The sequence below is a fragment of the Onychostoma macrolepis genome, chromosome 02, assembly GCF_012432095.1.
Source record: "Onychostoma macrolepis isolate SWU-2019 chromosome 02, ASM1243209v1, whole genome shotgun sequence".
Taxonomy (NCBI): Eukaryota; Metazoa; Chordata; class Actinopteri; order Cypriniformes; family Cyprinidae; genus Onychostoma; species Onychostoma macrolepis.
In genome coordinates this window covers 26,406,992-26,413,978 of record NC_081156.1, presented here as the reverse complement: position 1 = coordinate 26,413,978, position 6,987 = coordinate 26,406,992, and positions in this window count along the sequence as shown.

The following is a 6,987-nucleotide window of genomic DNA, read 5'->3' as shown; positions in this document are numbered from 1 at the left end:
GTTCGCTGATCGAAGACCATGCCTGTTTATTTGATTACTCATCTGTCTTTCCCTCAAGATTTGCCATTTGTTCGACCCTGCCTGTGTTTTGACCATGTCTCTGTTTAATAAAAGCTTGCACATGTATCCGCACATCTCACATCTCGTCAGCCCCGTTACAGTATGCTTGAACATTTTGTCCTTTTTGGGTCACATCCTGCTTTTGGTTTGTTCGGATGTATTTAGTCCGTGTTGCATTCGTATATCAGTAAGGTTGGATATTGTTTGAATTTTAGCGATTCTATTTCTTTAAATTGATCCCAGTTTTGAACACACACACAAACAAATTAGGAACAGCACAAATAAATACAACTCGGTAAGTTCAGGTACAGAAATGTATATTTAATCATTTAGCAGACTCTTTTATCCATAGCGACTTACAAATAAGAACAAAAGAAGCAATAAAAACCAGCAAAACAGGAATAATATGTAAGTGCTTGCTAGTTTCTCGGTTAGAAATTGAAATTAAATGTAAAATAAAACAGCATAGTTTTTCTTTTAGATATAACATAAATTAATCTTTATTAAAGTAACAAAAGTTGTTCAGTCAAGATCAGTGAGTGATTTTCTTGGGCATAGATGGCAGCAGAAATATTAGTCTACTGTCACTTTAAGACCCAAATCAATGGATTATACTGATACGCCTGCATTTTCTTTCGCAACTGTTTTTGCTGAATTGAGTTGTCTTTTGTGTCTTCTTGCACTTTAATGGGAAAATCACTTTAAAATGTGCACACAAATCGATAAGTGGAATTGAAATGTGCATATCTTATTGAAACCATGATTTGATACCCATACATACATACATACAGTGCCCTCCAAAAGTATTGTAACATTAAAGACAAAATTGCTCTGTTGGCTGTGGAGTCAAGACATTTACAAATATGATTAAAAGATGAATATGTTCAGCACTTTTAGAGTTTCATCCCTCTATCTGATGTGAGCATAAGTATTGGAACAGTTGCCTCACAGGTCTTTCTAAGTGATCAGCTGTGTCCTGTTGCATTAATTCTTCAGATATTAAAAGCAGGGAATGTGTCGTATCAGTTATATTCATTACTTCTGTATTCTGAATCTTGCATTCGGTGACGCACACAAACCAGGATGAAGATGAGGGAGCTGACTTTGAGAGAAAAGCAAGCGATTTGGATTCTAAAAGAAAAGAGGAAGTCAATTAGATCTATAGCAAAAACAAAGGGCATGGAGAAATCAAGACACCAGCAACCAACAACTACCTGATCGGCTGAGAAAACAGTAGTTGATGACAGACAAATTATAAAATCTGTGAAAATGAACCCTAAAAGATGTGTCTGTAAAATCACCAACAACTTCCAGAAAGCTGGGGTGATTCTCTGACAATTTACTGTCCTCAGGAGACTTTGACATAGAATAACAGATGCTACACAGCAAGATGCAAACCTCTGACCAGCTCCAAAAATAGAAAGGCAAGATTAGAGTTTGCAAAAAAGCACAAAGGTGAGCCAGAAGAGTTTTGGAACTGTGTTTATGGACCGATGAGACAAAGATGAACCTTTATCTAAGTGATGGGAAAGTAAAAATGTGGAGAAAAAAGGGAACTGCAATGATCCAAAGCATACAGCCTCATCTGTAAAGCATGATAGAGGTGTTGTCATGGCATGGGCATGCATGGCTGCCTCTGGAACAGGCCCTCTCAACTTTACTGATGACTTAATGTATGATGACAGTAGCAGAATGAATTTGGAAGAGTACAAAACCATCTTGCCTACCAATATTCAAGAAAATGCCACCAGATTCATTGGGAAGTGCTTCATATTGCATCAGGACAATGACCCAAAACACCCTGCCAGTTCAGTCAAGGAATTTATAAGGGCAAAGAAATGGAAATTCTTAGATTGCCCAGTTAATCTCCAGATTTAAATCCGATTGAACATGAATTTCACCAGCTGAAGAGGAGAGTAAACAATTGGAATTGGCTGCATTAAAGGCTGGGGAAAGTATTTCAAAGGATGAGACCAAGAGTCTGGTGATGTCTATGGGTCACAGACTCATTGCTGTGATTGTGCGCAAGGGATCTGCAACTAAATAATAGCTTTTAATCTTTTATATCTGCCATATGTTCAACTGTCCCAATACTTATGCTCACATCAATGAGTGGGATGAACTCTAAAAGTGCTGTTCTTTTTATTTGGTAAAACATGTATGTGTTGAAACGGCTAATAATAAAATGTGACATTCTGTAGTTTTGTCTCATATTCATCTTTTCATCATATTTGCAAATGTCTTGACTCCACAGACTCCACAATTTTGTCTTCACTTTTCCAATACTTTTGGAGGGCACTGTACATACATACATACATACATACATACACACACACACACACACACACACACACATATATATATATATAGTATATATCAGTCAAATTGTTTGGTGCACATCAAAGTTCGTATAGTGCATTGATGTTTATTCAAATGAACCTCATTAACAGATCAATTGCAACAGACTTTGTTTTAATTGAACCAAACCTGCTAAGTGTAAACATGCCCTTTACAGACACTCATTTGCAAAAAAAAAATCTTCAAAACTGAGCATGTGTCCCAAAGTGACGCAATTCAGCTTTTGTGTCCTTGCTGCAGTGAGTTGAATGTGGTTTTGTGGCTCTGGGCCGGTCCTATCATAGGCATCTAAACCCATAGGCTTTAATCAAACTGGCAGCTTCCAATCTATCAGGTCTCTCAGTCAGCCTCATCACCCCACAGCATTCCAGGGGGCTTACACTGATGGACTGAGTCTGTCTACCCATCCAGAGTTCATGGTTTTAAAGTTTCAGAGACAATAAGATAAGTAATTTCAAGGTCTTTTGGAAATGTAGCATACAATCTGTGTGATCTGCTCCAAACGTGTGTGAGGGCATGAGTACAAACAAATCCATTTGCATGAGAAAAATCACAATTTATTTTAGGTTTCCTCTGCTCAGACAATGGTCTATGCCAGTGTCTGTAGTGGAAGTGTGTGCTTTCTCTTTTCTCCCATTACCTAATGATATCCAGCAGCCTAACAGGCTTGGGAAGGGTAGAGTCCATTCGAAAGCCAAATGACTGTCAATCAGAAGTAATGACCTCTTTCCCCAGGCAATCAGAGAATATGAATTGCAGAGGGGGAAAACATTTTAAACTGAGATTGGTTGGTAATTTCACATCGCAGTGGACTGAACGGGTGGCGACGTGTATGTGATTTGCAGCTCTTGAATTTAACAAGCAGTGAGGAGCTGAAGAAATAGTTTGAGCCAGTGGAAGAGGGAGACATGAACTTACTTCAGCTGGTGTGATTAATCAGTATCTTAAAGTTTGAAATCATAAAGGGGAAAAATAGATAATTATAGTAATAGAAAATTGTATATAATAAGATATACTTTTTATGTACACTACCATTCAAAAGTTTGGGGTAAGTAATACTCACCAAAGCTGCATTTATTTTGATCAAAAATACAGTAAAAACAGTAATATTATGAAATTTTATTGCAATTTAACATGTTTTCTATTTTAATATATTTAAACGTATTCCTGTGATAGCAAAGCTGAATTTTTGCAGTCATTACTATAGACTTCAGTCACTTGATCCCTCGGAAACCAATCTGCAATCAGCATTTTTTGAAACAGAAGTGTTTTGTGACATTGTAAATGTTTACTGTCATTTTTGATCAATTTAATGTCTACTTGCTGAATAAAAGTATTGATTTCTTTCCAATAAAATCTTACTGATCCCAAACCTTAGAATAGTAATGTATAAAATTTAATTGAATTTTTAATTTAATTAATATTCTTTTAAAAAAGTAATCTGATTTTGTAACAAGCATTTGTAACATTTTTCTCCAACACTGTTTATGATTGTTCCTCATAATGGGTTATCAGTAACAAAATTAAACTTTCATTACTTAAAATAAAATATAAAACCTTAAAAACTAAAATACTAAAAGTATTAAAATTCTAAATAATCTAAAAGGATTGATTAAATGATAAATACAAGAAAAATATAAATTAATAAATACTATATAGACAATAATGAAAAGTAATGAAACAAAAATATGATAATAATAAAATTCACATGTATAAATATATATATATATATATATATATATATATATATATATATATATATATACACATAAATACATGTATATAATGTATATTATATATAAATATAAATATTTTATATATAAATCTAATATATATATTTTTTTACTTATACATGCATAAGTAAAAAAATATATAAATCTAATATATATTTTTTTACTTATGCATGTATGTGTGTATATATATGTACATAATAAATATACAGTATGCGATTAATCGCGATTGTTTGCAGCCTTAATCACAACATTACACAAGCCAGATTTGAATATGCATTGGCATAATGTTTAAGAGCAAGCATGTTGTGTCCACTAGGTTACTGTATCTCTGATAACTTTGTTTTATAGTTTACTTTATGAAACTATGTGCACCTGTTGACTGTTAAAAATAGGTAATTAATTTGGCTCTTAATTATTTATCACTGTACTGTCATGATAATGGCAGATGTGTAGTATTGACTCACTCAGAAATTCTCTTTTATGTGTTTGTTCACCAAGGTGGCGTGAGCCGCAGCATCTGAATTGCGAGAGCTGACAGATGAGAACAAACAGATTTAGAGATGAAGCATTGTTTTCATTATTTATTTCACCTCTTCTTGTCTCAAACAGCTGTAACTTGTCTTCCTTTGGGCTGGCATTAGAGTTCCTGAGCAACAAAAAATAGGTCTGTGGTTAGTCTGAGTGCCAGCAGGCTCAAATGTATGATGTAAACAGACTGGATATGTATCGTTTGACCTTCTGTTTCATATTCCTTCTCTTCTGTTATCTTCTGAGGCTCCTCTGTCTTATGTCCTATTTTAGCCCCTCACAAATCTATCCATCATCGCCTTTCGTTGTGCCCTCTTGTCTTTCATCGTTCCCTAGCCTTTTATCCCTCAGTCTATCCCTCCATCCCCTCCTCCCTTTCTCTGCTTTACCCCCCATCCACTGAAAGCTCGGACCCCTGGCCCTTGCCCAGAGCACACAGTGGAATTTCTCAGTGAATGCCTGTGTTTGATGGTGTATCTGAATGATCACAGAAGAACATTTGTTCACATGCTCACATGAACATGCAGACATGATTCTTTCAATCTGTTCCTTTGATAAAACAAGTGTAAAAACATGCACATGTGGCAGAGAAACTCAGATCCCCACTAATATAAACATAATTATATAATGTATAATTGATATACACTATATAGTAATTTATATGAAATATCTAATAATAGTCATAATACTGTATATTTATAATAAATAATAATAATTGTATTATTCATACACGTTATAATGATTATGTTAATGTTAATGTTGTTGTTATTGTTCTTATTATCAATAATAATAATAATAATTAATATGATTAGAATGTTATGTTTTAAAAATAATATTATATGCCACTGTTATAACCATTATAACAAAAAAGTATTATTAAATAAATAATTTTGTTTTGCGCAGAATGATGTAGTTCTAATTAAAGATATAAATCTCTCTTCGTTTTTCCTTATTGTTGCATTTTATGTCATAGGGTTGGGCATTCATTCATATATTCATATATGTATGTATCTTCAAAAAAGTATTCTGATTCTGTAACAAGCAGATTTGTAACATTTTTCTCATAACAGGGTTATCGGTAACAAAACTAAAAGTAAACCCAAACTTTTTCGTTACTTGAAATAAAGTAGACATTAACTGAGATAAAATAAAATATAAAAACCTTAAAAACTAAAATACTAAAAAGTATTAAAATCCTAAATAGTCTAAAACTGATAAATACAAGAAAAATACAAATGAATAAATACTATGTAGACATTAAGACAATAATGAAAAGTAATAAAACTGATAAAAATTACTAACAAAATTCAATTAAAATAAGAATAAACATCTAATTATTATAATCTAATCAGATAATATAAAATATTAACAAAAACTGCAACAGTATGTGAATGATGCTAAAATAACGCTGCAGTCTCACAAGCACACCTTTCACTGTCTGCCCTCTCATGACATTGATGGCACTGTTTGTTTGGTCTTTTCTGTCCTTTGCTCTCTTCAGACCCTACAACTGAATGGATGTTTTCTAACAATCTCCCCGACACCAGCTTAGTGCCTGTCAGTCAACCTATTGGGTAAGTGCCCCAGTGAATTAATGCCTGCACATTGATCTCCTTCCATCTGCTCCTCTCATTCTGGTCTGAGAGAGCAGAGGGCACTGGAGGAAATGGCTAGTGTGTGTCTTAGAGTGTACAACCTCTCAGCCCTGCTTCATTTGCCCTGAATGTGTGTAATTCACACATCAGAGCTGGTTGGTAGTTCAGAGTCAAATGTAAGCAGATCACAGAGAGTGTGTGGGCAGAGCGGCACAAGTTAGCCTGGAGATCCGTCACTACTTTTGCTTCAGAGTAATTGGGAAATGAGAAGAAAGCAAGACGAACTGCAGGCAGCCTCACCTCCAGAATTTTGAATGGGAAAATTGTGAGGATTCATGTGCTTTTTGAAAGTTAATCTTTCTTGTAGCAGCAACTAAATATTTATTATTTGAAACATGAATGTAAATAAGGTTTAAAATGAACACCAAATATGAGTAAAAAAAAAAAAAAATCTTTGGAATTTTTAATGACTACTTGTAGTAACTATTTCCACAATGAGATGCACATAACTAAGTATAAATATTATCTAACATTATTTGTACTTCATTTAATATTATTTGTATTTATTGCTTGTCTTGTTCTCAAACTCTTGTAATGGTAAAATGGGTTTCTCCCACTTAATTTCAGTGCTGCAACAGACTAGGAATTGAGATCCAAATAACCAACAACCAAAAACATAATTTCATAGACTTTTTGACTGTGAAACCTAAATA